This window comes from Peromyscus eremicus, chromosome 4 (genome assembly GCF_949786415.1).
Source record: "Peromyscus eremicus chromosome 4, PerEre_H2_v1, whole genome shotgun sequence".
Classification (NCBI taxonomy): domain Eukaryota; kingdom Metazoa; phylum Chordata; class Mammalia; order Rodentia; family Cricetidae; genus Peromyscus; species Peromyscus eremicus.
The window spans coordinates 51139032-51153939 of NC_081419.1; the positions used below are offsets into that span (position 1 = coordinate 51139032).

At 44.5% G+C, this 14908-nt stretch overlaps 1 long non-coding RNA gene across 1 annotated transcript; it reads right to left on the minus strand.

Moving 5' to 3' along the window:
- Positions 1-5158: 5158 nt before the first annotated feature.
- LOC131908115 (uncharacterized) lies at positions 5159-6430 on the minus strand. Its single transcript, XR_009378548.1, has 2 exons — positions 6224-6430; positions 5159-5497 (listed from the first exon to the last, which is right to left on the minus strand). It is a non-coding gene; the product is annotated as an uncharacterized LOC131908115 (long non-coding RNA).
- Positions 6431-14908: the final 8478 nt, after the last annotated feature.

A 14908-nucleotide genomic window follows, 5' to 3' on the forward strand; every position in this document is an offset into this window, starting at 1 on the left:
TTAATGCAGAGGCTCATAATTGGTCAGGTACCAAGAATTAGTGACTAGTGAGTCCTCAAGCCCTAAATGGGACATCTGTATCAACTCTGCATTGTGGAAGATGGAAGGACTGGATGGAGGATGAGGAGGGGTACATTGTGTCATGTCCAAGCTCTGAAGCCAAGGGAGGAGGGTTGCGCTTATCCAGGAAATTAAAGAATGCAGAGGAGTATAGGCAGGTGAGACACACTTTATTCACTCTGGATAAAGGTGCTCAACAGAGGACATGCTTACACAGAATCATACAAATGCAGATTTGTCAGAAATGATTCTATGACAAATTACATCATAGTCATATTTATTGCTAACTCGTGGTTCCCCAGATATTCAATAGCCGCCATCATAACTGTCTTATTCTAGGAATCTACATCAGCACCATGTTGCCTCCACTTTTCTGTGGCCCTTATGGGTATTTATTCCCTTCATTGTGAAATGCTGTCTTCTGGATGTGACATGGCCATTGGTGCTCATGAACTCATGTAGCTATGATTACCTGCACCTGGTCAAGCCAACAAGTTCAGTCAAAATTCCAACATTCTAGCTCTAACTGGACTCAGTGGGTGTGGTAGTTGGAATGTAATTGGCCCCTAAAAGCTCATGGGGAGTGGCATTATTAGAAGATCTGGAGTATGTATGGCCTTGTTGGAGGAAGTGTGTCACTGTAGGAGCGGGCTTTGAGGTCTCATATGCTCCGTGTAGAGACAGATCACTTCCTATTACATGAAGATCAAGATGTGGAGCTCTCAGCTCCTTCTCCAGCACCATGTCTGCCTGCACGCTGCCAAGTTCCACAATGATGGTAATGGACTAAACCTCTGAAACTGTAAGCCACCCCAATTAAATGTTTTCCTTTATAAGAGTTGTCACAGTCATTGTGTCTCTTCATAGCAATAGAAACCCTAACTAAGACAGTGAGTTACAAAAAAATAAAGGAAGTGGGGTTGTTGTTGGAATGATCAAAATAAATTATATACACTATGAAATTGTCAAAGGATAAGTAATAGATATTATATTTCAAAAAGGCTGTTAGAATACCAGGCTGTGTCACACTGAAGATTTCTTTCTTTACTTTCAGGGTCTGATCTGCCTGCTTAGCCTCAAGGGCTTCCTAGTTCCTTTCCCCAGTAGGAGACTTCTTACCTCTGCTCATTCCCACCAGCTCTTGCTTTCCACAGAATTTTGTATATGCCCTTGAACTTCTGAGCCGTCACCTGGCTGAGGTCTAGCTGACTGTTGCAGTTCCCACTCGATTGCAGAGTTCCATCTCAGGACCGGTGGACCCTCATCCACTCATCCCTCTCCCAGGAGTACAGGGACCCTGGAGAGATGGAAATCTGTCTGCATTTAGGGAAAATTCCATTCCATTTGTCTTCTTAGTCCATTCCGGCTACTAACACAATCATTTGCCAGGTGGTATAGAAACACAGGAATTTGTTTCATATAATCCTGGAGGCTGAGGAGTCCATGTCCTAGGTGCTAGTAGATTTACTATCTAGGGAGCACTCACTTCCTAGTCCATAGGTAGTACCTTCTCACTGTTTCCTCACATAGTAGACGAATAGAGTCTCCATTACAATGGCACTAATCTCATCCGTGGAAGGTTCCATCAAAGGACCTAGTCACCTCCCAAAAGCATCACTAGGGAGATAGACTTTGTGGGAGACATAAACATTTCAGTCATTTCACCTTCCATGATGCTCTGGCAATTTCGCCTCACACTGAATTTCCATGCAGGAACTCCTGAAATCAGTCCAAAGAATGTATGCTCTTGTTCTCCCTTACTATCCTGGATCCTTTGGTAAAACCACTGATGTTCAATGACTCACGGTTTCACATCTTCTCCCTTTCTCCTGACCCCAAGTCTCCATTACAGTCCCAGTCCTGTTGTACCAAATTCATTCACGTATTTTAAATGAGTGATTGAGAACTACCAACATTGGGGCCTCATAATTCTACTTGTTATGTATGCAGCATCTGCTCAAATGAATCCAAAAAAAGCATATTTAAGAAGAAAACAAAAATAATAACAAAAATAAACTGAGCTTTTCCCAACAATTTTTACAGTCAAGAACTAAGTTCCTGGACAGTGATATGGCTCAGAAGGTAAAGGGAACCCCATGAATACTGTGGTGTGTGTCAAGCACATTCATGTACACACATACAGAAACACACATAAATAAATGTGATAAAGATTGTTTTAAAAAAAAATACAGAGTACATTCAGAAAAGAAAAAGAGTTCCTGAATAATCCATGAGCTTCCTCCATTCTTTGTCTACCACTGACTCCCACCATCCTCTGGATATTCTCCTCTGAGTAAATATTTAATTGAATGTAATGTATGGGGCACAGTTCTTGACATCAAACAAAGTGGGAAAATATAGTGGGAGTTAGAGGAGCCAATGAGGCTAGCTTAATGCCTTACATGTTCTTAAAATATTCTAAGGAGATATCCAGGTCCCCACAACAATTCCCAACCACGAACTATTTTGTTTTCCCTCTGGAGTTCAAATGCTCTCTGCCACAGCTCAGATGCAAATCTTAAAACTGTGTTCTTAAATTCTGCATTCTAATTGACCTTGAGCACAAATCAAGGGTCTTCCTTGGGTTGTGATTCATGCAGTAAGGTATACACACAGATAAACTATGAAATAGTCAATCAGATCACATAGAATCATGGAGACCCATAGCAGCCACTTAGCTGAATGTTATCTGTGTGGGATGTGCATCCAGTGAAGCTTTCTGGGATGGAGGAGAAACCACGTGGCAGCAGGTCAATGTATTCATCCTTGGCCCTTCCTGAGAAGTACCCACTGCTCTGAAGTTAACAGTTCTTCTCCAGAGACACCTGTTGCTTCAGACAGCAAATCTTAGCTACTTCAGCTCTGGATTCAAAAATGTTTCCTGTTCAGAGCTGGGCTCAACCATATCTGTAATCCTGACATCTTCCCTTGAACAGGCCCAGGCCCCCACCAGGTGAGTCTTCCTCAACTACGGTGGCCCTGGAAGCCATCCTTCTGCATTCATGAGAGTTGAGAGGTCTTTGAACTTCACTTACTGATCACTTCCAAAAGAAAGCAATGCATTTAAAAGGGATGGGAGCAGATAGACAGTTCGGAGATTCAGAGCACTGGCTGCTCTTCTAGAGAACCTGGGTTCAATTTCCAGCACCCACATGGTTGCTCACAACCATCTGTAATCCCAGCCCCAGTGGATCTGATGGCCTCTTCTGGCCTCTGCGGGCACTGCATGCACCTGGTACACAAATACACATGCAGGCAAAACACCCACACAAATAATAATAATAATAATAATAATAGTAGTAGTAGTAGTAGTAGTAGTAGTAGTAGTAGTAGTAGTAGTAATATAAAAGGAATGGGAATGCAGCTATTATTAGAAAGGGATACCAGCCAAACTGGCCAACCAAACCATTTTCATTTAATTCCATTAAAAACAATTTTAATAGAGTTTTAGCTGGGACTGGTGGCACACACCTGTGTTTTCAGCACTTAGAAAGCTGAGGCTGGGCTGGAGAGATGGCTCAGAGGTTAAGAGCACTGGCTACTCTTCCAGCGGCCCTGAGTTCAATTCCCAGCAACCACATGGTGGCTCACAACCATCTGTAATGAGATCTGGTGCCCTCTTCTGGCCTTCAGGCATACATGGAGGCAGAATGTTGTATACATAATAAATAAATAAATCTTTAAAAAAAAATAAAAAAATTAAAAAAATAAAAAAAAAAAAAAGCTGAGGCTGGAAGGTCATGAGTTCAAAGCTAGCCTGGTACACATAAGAAGAACCTGACTCAAAAAGGGTTTTAAATGAAAAGTTTCTAGATGTCCATTTCTCATTGAATATACATATAAACTCTATCTGACAAAGCAATGAAGAGGGCACAAAGCAAGCGGACGAGCAGGAATTCTGTGATTCTTTCCACTCAGCCCCGTGCATCTGTAAGAGACCCCAAAAATGAGATTTTGAACATTTTGTTTAACTCTGACTTTATTTTACTGACTACCTCCATTGTGCATTCATTTCTAACTTCTGGTTTGTTCGTTTAAGTCCTGTAAGCATATCTTGATTGGCTGCAAAGATGACTGTCTAATTATCATACTTAGGCCCTGTGAGGAAGTGCTCGCAGATTAACTCACTCCTATCAGATGACAGGGGCTGAGAAAAATCAGAAGCCGTTTTCTTCTTCTAGACCTTTCCGCTGCAACATCACTGCAAACCTTAGAAACACACTGGAAATAGCCGGACCACACTTACGTGACCAGGACTCCCTCTGATTTGTAGTTTGGAGACCGGCTCAGGAAGAGAGAGATCTGTTGTCTCTTGTAGATGAATCCTCTGTCTGGAGTGAATGTCACTGATGTCCACATGAATCACTTTGGACACTCCAGTTCAGTAGTTCAAGCTGCGGACTCAGATGGCTGCTGCCTGGAGCATCCTGGCTCTCCATTCAGCCTACTGGGAACTGACCAGACCCCACCCCCATCGGTACTGAGTGAGCTGAAAGCCCTCTTCCCTTCCTCTGCGTAACTTTCTCTCTTCATCAGTAGGTAGCCCTGCCTGGTTATCCTGATGTGGAATGTGGGAAGATACCAGCAGATAATTAGGAACGAGCCTGGGAAAACTTGGGGGAAGCTACACGTTTCAATTACATTAATGAACACGCAAATGCAATCAGAGCGAAGGGGTAAGCATTGTGTCAAGTGTGTACAAGAAGAGAATTGCATTTCCCATGCATGAAAGCAACTCCCCAGCAACTTGCAGAATACGAGACTAAAAATAAGCATGCAAGAAAACCATTAAAATGCTTATTATTTGAGTTACATTAGAATTCTATGGGGATGCTCTCATCAAATGATTTGTGTTATTCTAATTCCCTTTCATCAGATTCAAATTACTCTACCTATAGGTTACATGGTTAAGCAAATGTTCCTTAAATATCAAACTCTATTTTTACTACATTTTTCATTGGTTTTTTTTAAAAAAGGTTTAATACCAATTTGAAGATATCTACTAAATATCTCCCCATTTTAAAGTAATCAATTTGTTCACACAGTATTTCATAGATGATGACCCTAGAGGAAAAAAAAAATCTCCCAAGGCAAGAGCTTTATATCTCAAAATATTTTATGGTTTAACAGCTGTCTGTAGAGTTGAAAAAGATGATGCTGGAATCAGCTAAAATTCAATACCTGTTCTTGAAAGTGTGCTAACTGCAGTGGGAAAGCCTGACACTCCCGGTCAGCATGCCATTCTCGTGCTTCAGCTCGGAGAAATCGCCCATGGAGAAGGCCCTGCTTCGCGAATTCAATTTTACCGTCCATCCGTAAGTGGCTGTATTTCTTCAAGGAGCTTTGATCCTCTGAGCATTAATGGTGACTGATTGCGCCCTGCTTGGGATTTCCTGGTGCATTTCCTCCCGCACATCCATCTGAGCCGTGTTCTTTCCTAATGGGAAAATAAAATTGAGAAAAGCAAGTGGGGCCAATGACTTCATTTAAAACGGCAAAGAAAAATAGAGGTCGCCTACACGCCTAGCCTGTATGTACCCTTGCTAAGTACAGGAGTTTCTAATATTCAAGAGCCTGCAAACTGCCACATGTTAACTGAGTCTCTGTAAAGAAGATGGCACACCGGATACAATAGAGGTTCCAGTTAGTTAAGAGAATATACTATAAATCAATCGTTGGTAGAGAATTCTTTGGAAAGGGTAAAATTACCCTGATGGATTTGTTTCTTTGGTGTCTTTGCTGTGGATTGTTATTTGCCTGGTTTTTGTTTCTTTCTTTCTCTTGGTACTGAACTCTCTGTACATGAACCATCACTCTGTGAATTTATCTTTCACATGGACCATAGGATAACTTGAAATACCAGGAATTCACTAGAACTTGGGTTTTTTGAGACTAGAAAAACGGTAGATTTTTCCCACCATGAACATTCATGAGCCACCAAAATTAGACACTAGCAGTCTAGAAAAAGTGAAGGTTCCCCCGGCATCACCTCCTTCCCACTTCAGGAGCTCAAGCTGGCCGAAGAACCTGAGGCCGAATCTCCAAGGATTTGGGTCCTGTCTGCTGTGAGCACCTCAGGCCTTCCTCAGACTCCGGCAGCCGCAATCCTGACGCTTGGGGGGCCCTCACCTCATGTGATGAGGACTGTCACGGTCTTACTAACCTTGGCCTCTGTGCTGGGTAGATAAACACGAGCCAACAAGTGTCTCTCAGCCTGTGTAGCCGTGCTTCCCACTTTCCTGCTTGATTCAACTTTCTATCACAATTCTTAAGCAAGCTGAGAGAAAGAAAGGGATAAGAGACAAGCATGTTTGAGGGAAACATCCCATTTTGATCTAGAGATGGAAATGTTTTTCTCATTTCTCCTTTTATGCCAATTGTATCAGTCAGGGTTCTCTCAAGGAAAAGAATAAATTATATAAATATACATATATATATATATATATGTTAGTTTATGTTAAAATAATAACAATATTTGCCTCACATCTGAGAGACAAAGAACCTCAGTCCTCAAGGCTAGGTGCCTCATTCGTCCCAGCCTGGGACTGAAACCTGGAAGGTTCTTGGAGCGCCACAGGTCCTTGAGTCCATGACGGAAGTCTGCATAGTTCTGATGACAGGTCCTCGAGTCCATGACGGAAGTCTGCATAGTTCTGATGACAGGTCCTTGAGTCCATGACGGAAGTCTGGGTAGTTCTGATGCCAGGTCCTTGAGTCCATGATGGAAGTCTGGGTAGTTCTGATGCCAGGTCCTTGAGTCCATGATGGAAGTCTGCATAGTTCTGATGACAGGTCCTTGAGTCCATGATGGAAGTCTGCATAGTTCTGATGACAGGTCCTTGAGTCCATGACGGAAGTCTGGGTAGTTCTGATGCCAGGTCCTTGAGTCCATGACGGAAGTCTGGGTAGTTCTGATGTCACCGAAGCAGCAACAACAACACGGTGAATCAACTCAGCAGCGGGAGGCAAGCCGTGGGGGCAAAAGGCAGATCATCCTCCTTCTGCCACGCCCTCTCTACCTGGGCAGCCACCAGGAGGCACTGCCCACACTGGGAGTGGGTCTGCTCACACTAATTAAAGCAATCAGCACAGTTCTTCAGGTGAGGCTCCCTACTCAGGTGATTTTAACCTGTGGCAAGTTGACATTAAGACTAACCATCAGACCTACATATTAGTCACTTATTCTGTTCCTGTATGCTGCTCTGCATGCATAGCTATGCCCAGCTCTGTAGATATAAGAGATGTATAAAGCAGATTCAAAAGGTCCAAACAGCATGGTGGCCTGTAGAAATAAAGACAGCTATCAACTGGTTTGCTAGGGAAAGAGAGTGAGAAGAAAGAATGCAAGACGGCTTGAAGGGGAAGTTAGACCTGGAAAGTGGTTGGGATCTGGCCACGTGGCTGAAAGAGTTGGTACGGTGCTGTCAGACATCCTATTTCATGAAAGGCTCACCACCATCAAGCCAAGACTGGCCTGATGCTCTGCACTTCGTGTTCTTCTCCCACATAGCTGTGGAGCCATGTTTAGTGGTCATTGGATAGGGGCAGTCGTGAGAGATCCTAGCTATAGGCCTGGTCATCAAGGGCCATGTCCTCCTCCCCATTCTCTCATTTCTTATACCAGCCAGCACAGTTCAAACAGTCCAGCAGAGAATGGCAAGTAGGCCTCAGAATAGGCCTAAATAAAATGTGTTCAACCCAGAGCACTGGATGTTCTTCCAGAGGACTCAGGGTTCAATTCCCTGGTGGCTCACAATGGTCTGTAACTCTAGTCCCAGGGGATCCAATATCTTCTTCTGGCCTCCAAAGATGCTACACAGACATGCATGTAGACAAAACACACACACACATTTTTTTAAGTAATTTTTTTTGTTTGTTTGTTTTTGGTTTTTCAAGACAAGGTTTCTCTGTGTAGCTCTGAATGTCCTGGAACTCACTATGTAGACCAGGCTGGCCTAGAACTCAGAGATCTGCCTGCCTCTGCCTCTCCAGTGCTGGGATTAAAGGCATGTGCCACCATGTCCAACACACACACACATAAAGTAGTTTGAATGTAATTGGCCCCCATAAACTCAGAGGGAGTGGCACTAATAGGAGGTGTGGCCTTGTTGGAGGAAATGTGTCACTGTGGGGTGACACATGCAGGCTTTGAGGTCTTTTATGCTCAAGCTACTTCCAGTGTGGACACAGACTCCTGCTGCCTGTGGATCAAGATGTAAAACTCTCAGCTCCTTCTCCAGCATCATGTCTGCCTACATGCCACCATGTCCCACCATGATAATTGGACTAAACTCCTGAAACTGTAAGCCACCCCAATTAAGTGTTTTCCTTTATATGAGTTGTCGTGGTCATGGTGTCTCTTCACAGCAATAGAAACCCGAAGACAACACACGCGCATACACACAATTTAAAGAATGCTGAATCACTGTTCACGGTAGACTTCCTCTCTTGCCACACCCACTCCCTTGCTCCGGTTACAGCTTCAAACTCTGTTAAGAGCAGGCAGTAAAACTTTACTGGGTGAACCAAGCAAGATCTAGAAGTTTGTTGGAAGTGCCTAGCATCAATGCCATGGCCAGTACAGGGAGTTAACTTACATATGAGGAAGAGAGGCTCATGGAGGGAAGAAGACAGACAAGTGTAGTGGATAGCTGTTCCAGCTTTGACCTTGAAGCACTGCCCCTAGTGAGGCAGCCCATAACTGCCACACAAGCCTATGACCTGCCCCTGGGGTGTGGCTGAGACAGGAGACTTTAAGACCCGAGATGCGTATGTGCTGGCTCTCTTGGCTTCTCATGATCCTGGATGCTGGATGGCATACCGAGTCAGAGTTCTCCAGAGAGCCCTGCTGGACTGCACCTCACCTCTCCCGGATCCTATAACTGACCCCTTTACTGGTTGTAAGTTACCTCGAAATAAAGCTCTTTTAACTACCAGATAAACTATGTGGAGTTGCCTTGTTAGTTCCCCACTTTACCAAAGATCACAAAAATGGGACCAGAAAGATGGCTTAGCAGGTGCAGATGCCCACAGCCAAGCTTGATGATCCGAGAGCCATGCCCAGGACCCACAGGGTGGAAGGAGAGAACCAACTCTCACAAACTGCTCTACTCACACACATACCATGGCACATGCACACACACGAATACATACACAAATAAATAATGCAGTTGTTGTTTTGTTTTGTTTTTTAGTTAGGGCCTCACTATGTAGCCCTAGTTGATCTAGAACTCACTATATAAACCAGACTGGCCTCAAACTCACAAAGATCTGCCTGTCTCTGCCGGGTCCCCGCTGCTGGGGTTAAAGGTGGGAGCCACCATGCCTGGCTAAAAAAGAAAAGAGCACACACATACAAAAGTGGGGAAACACAGTCCAAAAGCAGAGTCCACGTGCCGTGCCGTTCAGAATCAGACCCTCCCAGTGAACCTCCTCCACACCCTAGCCCATGTGCGGCAGCCCCCGAAGACTGCCATACTGGGTCACTTCTGTTCACCTTCTCTCCTGGAATTCCTTCCCTTTCTCCTTGTTCTGGTGGAAGCTCCACCTCACATCCCTCCCTCCACACCCGCCCCCTCAAATCCCACCAAACAGCAGCCCCTCCCCTAAAGCTGCCCTCCCATTCCAGACCCCACCCCCTCAAAGCCCACCAAAAGCCAGGCCCTCCCTGGGGCTGCTCAAGACCACACCTCCAGGGTACTTACCGCCTGGTAGCCATATTTGCCATGTGACTCTTCCCCTTAGGACTCTTCCGTTATGATCCTTCCGTAGCCTTTCCAAGGGTCACCCAGGATTGCTTTGCTCATTAAACCTGGATTTATTAATTCAGTTTGATTGGCTTATTACATCAGCACGGCGGGAACCCAGCAACCAGGGATTTAAAACTTATCACTCCCACTCTGTGTCTTTCAACAGCTGCTAGCCCATCCAAGTCCAGTATAAGTCATCTCATTAAACTTCAATAGCACCCTCCCTAGTCCAAAGCGATGGGGCAGACATGGTAAATGACTAAGAATGGAGAAGGGTGCTACAGATCTGAGGCTTCCCTTTCACTACCCTGAGCCTAATCAAATGACCTAGACTTTCTGGATCATTCCCTTCTTCTCTAAGATGGGGTTAACCAATAACGATGGTAATGATGACCATCATTTTTACACAGGACCATCATGAAGACAAGAGGAGATGATGAAGAGTCCCTGATACACAGTGTGAGATGGACATTGTTTCCAACTATTCTGTACCCCTTGTCATATATGTTGACAAGAGCCCAAATCCTCCATCTTACCCAGTATTAGTGAGGTCTATGTTGTTATGTTTGAATGAGTCAAGTTAGACTGTGGGATCCTGGCACCCTGGGGCACTGCCTTCACAGTCCTGGATTCTGTTTTCTGGATGATTTTTATGAGAGAAAGAAATGTTGAAAATTTGAGGTTGTCTTGGTGTGGGATGGCTACCCACCAACCCCACAGTTTCCCAGAGTTTTCTTGAGTGAGAGCAGCAGGAAATATTAGATAGAAGGATTTAGAGTGTGGAGATAAACAGGTAGAAAATACAGAATAGCCTCAAGAGGGCCTGGAACCTATTCCAATGGGCCCTGGCTGTCTCTGCCCCAAGGTATTTATAGAGACGCCAAGGGGTGGAGCAAAAGACCTCCTCCCCCAGCACAGCCAAGTGGGGACCATCTCAGACACCTGCACTCAGGCCCGTGGTCCTAATCATCCTCTCTATGCGGACCTGCTGGGTAAAGCCACGAGGAACCTGAAAACGGGCTCCCACAGCTTTTGCTCAGTTTATCATCTGCACCAACATACACATCGAAGGAGTTGTAGTTAAAGCTAAATCTACATTTGACCAAAACCAAACTAACCAAGACAACCTCAAATTCTCAACACAGACCTCACTAAAACTGTAAGATGGAGGGAGGACTTGGGCTCTTGCCAACATATTTGTGTTCCAAGTACCATGAACAAGAAGAGTGCTTCCTAGAAGGTGCTCAGTGACTTCTGTTTATCTGCCATGGGTACAAACTTAGCTGTGTGACTCCACCCAGCTTCACGGGAGGCTAAACCACCCTTTCATTTGTGCTCACTGCACCAAATCAAGAATCAAAGGTTCAGAGCTTGAAGAAGACAGTGATATCGAGGGAACAACGGCTATACAGTATTGCCGTGTTAAATACATAACTGATGATTGGTTCAAGCAGGGATGTGCAGAATGAAATCAAGTGATAGATGTTCTGAGTGACAGCTGGACTTGCTTTGTGTTTGCCGTGTGGTCAACCCAGCAGTCAGCTCCTTATGCACGTCGGCTCACTTGCCACCACAGTGTCTCAGAGCATAATGAGAGTTCAGGTCTCAGCAAACCTATTGCTCTGATTTGGAGTTTTTAGGCAACTGAAGGTGGTCATCAATCGTATCTCATAAGTTTTGAGTTGAAGATTTTGGACTGGGTCCAGCAGAGTGAGTCTTCTGTCCACAGAGTGATGGTAGCTGGGTCTCAGCGGGCTCATCTGGAGCATTCTAGGTGACCTCACTCATGAGTTCAGCCCCTCTGGGGACTGACTAGAAACCTATGTTCTTCTTGGGCTGTGGTACTTGGTGGTTACCCATGGCCTCACTCCAGCATAGGGGTCAGAAGAATTGACCTTCCCATACAGCATCTCAGCACTCCCAGACGGTGTCTCAAGAGAAAAGAGGTAGAAGTTGTTAGTTTCTTGAGGCTTGAGCCCCCAAATCAGCACAGCCACATTCGCTGTGTAGTCTATTGATCATACCATTTCCCAGATCAGCCTACATTCAAAAGAAGGGGCAAAAGCCAGTTCTCGATGGGAAGAACATGGAAGTATCTGGAGCCATTTTTAATTCTCCACAAGGGCTTTGCAGTTACTCAGTGCCCAATAAATATTTATTGAACAGATTTGATTCACTTGTATTCCATTGGAAAATAGCATAATTGGAACTGATACAGATGAACAAATTTAAATATGAGGGCCTAGGGGCCAGGCCCAGAACTGGATTCTACATGAGAAAATCGAAGTGGGTATAGTGGATCTCTGAGTCCAAGGCCAGCCTGGTCTACATAGTGAGTTCCAGGACAGCCAGGGCTATGTAAAGAGACTCTGTCTCAAAAAAAAAAAATCCTCCATTTTTGGTTTTGTTTTATTTTTTCAGACTTTTCATTTTAATTTGGAGGTTTTTGTTCTATTTGTTTTTTTGCTTGTTTTGATTTCCACTTTTTGTTTTTATTTTTCTTTTAAGAGAAAGAAAGAACATGAAGTTGATCGGATAGGTAGGGAGATCTGGGAGGAGTTGGGAGAAAGGAAAACATGATCAAATTACATTGCATGAGAAATAAATTTAAATTAAAAAAAAAGATACGGAAGAATTCAGCAGTAACTAAAAGAAAAAAGATAATGCTTCTGGTAAGTCAACCAGACTTCAGTGGAAGGCCACACATCCAAGAATACACGGGCAGCACAGACCGGACTAGATGATAGGGTGGGGACACAAAGGTGGCCAGAGAGGGGTAGGGGTGACTTGGGCGGAGTTGTGGGAGTCGTGACTATGATCAAAACACATTGTACAAAAATTCTCAAAGAACCAATTTTACAATGAAGCAGCTAATTAGCTGAAATGACAAGTCTTCCCAGATGCTTTGTTCCGTAACTCATCATTTTCAAGCCATTATGGGGACAAGCAGGCCTCGAGTCTCACATGGCTGAATGGGGATTGTCACCGCAATTACCGGTTGTCCATGCTGCTCAGAGATCTATGAGGAAACGGAGGCAGAAAGATTGCAAGAGACAGAGGTGGGGCATGGCTCCAGGGGAACGGTCTCCAGACCCAACGGGAGCCACATCCGGTCAGAGCCGGTCAGAGCCGCCGCGGGTTCATCGGTGCAGCTGCCCGCTCGGTTCCTTCTCTAGTCAGCCGCCACCTCTGGCTTTCCCCTTCTCGATGCATGGACGGTGAAAACGTGGCATATTCACACGATGGAATATTATTTCGCTATTAAGAAAGACGAAATTATGGAACTCACAGGTAATGGAGGGAGCTGGAAACAATCATTCCGAATTAAGTACCCCAGACTCAGAAAGATAAACATCCCATGTTTCCTCTGATTTGTGGATGTCAGCTTTGAATTTCCTTTGGAATACCCACAGAGGTCAGGAAACAGAGGTGTGGGGAGCGGCAACGTTGAAGGGAGGGGAGATAAATGGCTACTTCATTTTTAAAGAGAGGTGTGGTTTCCTTTTTTCAGGAGTTTTTTTACTTTGGCTGTTACAAGACTCTACTAAACCCTGTCAGATAATCTTAATTCCCGGGTGTGGCTAGATGGTACCAGCGTAGAGACACTCTGCGCATGTCTCCTGCCCCGGCTACCAGGCCGATGCTTTAAAGACTGTGAAAACCAAACACTAAACCAATCCAGTCCTGTGAGAGGAATAAAAGCATGCTTAAAGCAATTCAGCCCGTGTGTCTAATAAAAATCAGTGGAAACCTTTGCAGAGATATGATATATTGAATAATACTTTCACTGTTTTCGCTCGAATCCTTAAGGGAAATTTCTCTGGTGCATTCACTGAAGAAAAATCAATACTTAATGGCTTTTGTTTAGCAAGTAGGGAAAACATACAAAGTTGCCTCCGTTTACAGGAAAGAGGAGGTGCTGTGGGCATATGTGGGAAGGACCAACTCAAATATAGCAACCCAGATAATAACTGGGTAAATCCGACTTTTACCGTCATGGCCTTGTGATTAGCTGGCCTGGGAATGACCTTCTTAGACTGTGTAAACAAGGTCGATCAAGTGACATCACTGGCCTGAATGAATGAGGGATTAAAAGTAGTTATCCTGCTCACACTTAAAGACTTGAACAACTTCTTAGGGGAAATAAAATCTCCAACTTGCTGGCTCGATCTCTCTCTCTCTCTCTCTCTCTCTCTCTCTCTCTCTCTCTCTCTCTCTCTCTCTCTCTCTCTCTCTCCCCACCTCTCTCTATATATACATATCTGAGAGGTTCCCTTTTTCTAATTCCTGTCTCTGTAGCAGGGACATAGACTTGAAAAGACAATTACCTGAACCAGCTGAACAATGCTCAGATCTTGAAGAACCTAGACTGTGTCTTCTTTGCCACCAAGGCAAACATGTTCTGCCTTCAAGAAAAGATAAACCTTGGTTGAGCAGCTTTGAACAGTGTCCTAGCTTAAAGGATTTTCTTTAGAGTGCGTCAAAACCTGAACAACAAAAGTGTGCTGCATGGAATAGTTCAACGGTTGAGCACGTGGTCTTTGCATTAAATTGCTCGAGTGTGGGCCCAGCTCTGCTACCCTTGGCCAGTTTGTCTGTGTCTTTCCTGTCTGGCTCCTTGTCTGCTAAACAAGGATGCAGTGGTTTGGATGAGAATGACCTCCACAGGCTCATATGTTTTAATACTTGGTCCCCCTTGGTGGACCTATTTGGGAAGGGCTAGGAAGTTCAGCCCTGTTGGAGGAGGTGTGTCACTGGGGGTGGGCTCTGAGGTTTCCAGGGACTCATGGCCATTCCCAGTGTTCCCTCTCTGCCTTCCACTTGGGAATCAAGATGTGAACTTGCCACCGTGCCTTTTTGCCGCCATCATGGACTCTCACCCTCTGAAACGGGTAGTCTAATTAAATGCTTTCTTTTATAAGTTCTCTTGGTCATGGTGTTTTTCTCACAGCGATACAAAAATAACTAACACAAAGGAATGTAATGGTTATGAGGATTATGGTGAAGTAACATGTTACCCTTACCGTAGTGTCTGCACACCGTAAAGACTCAAGAAGTATGAGCTGTCATCATTATTATTTCAATTGCTGGGTAACAGT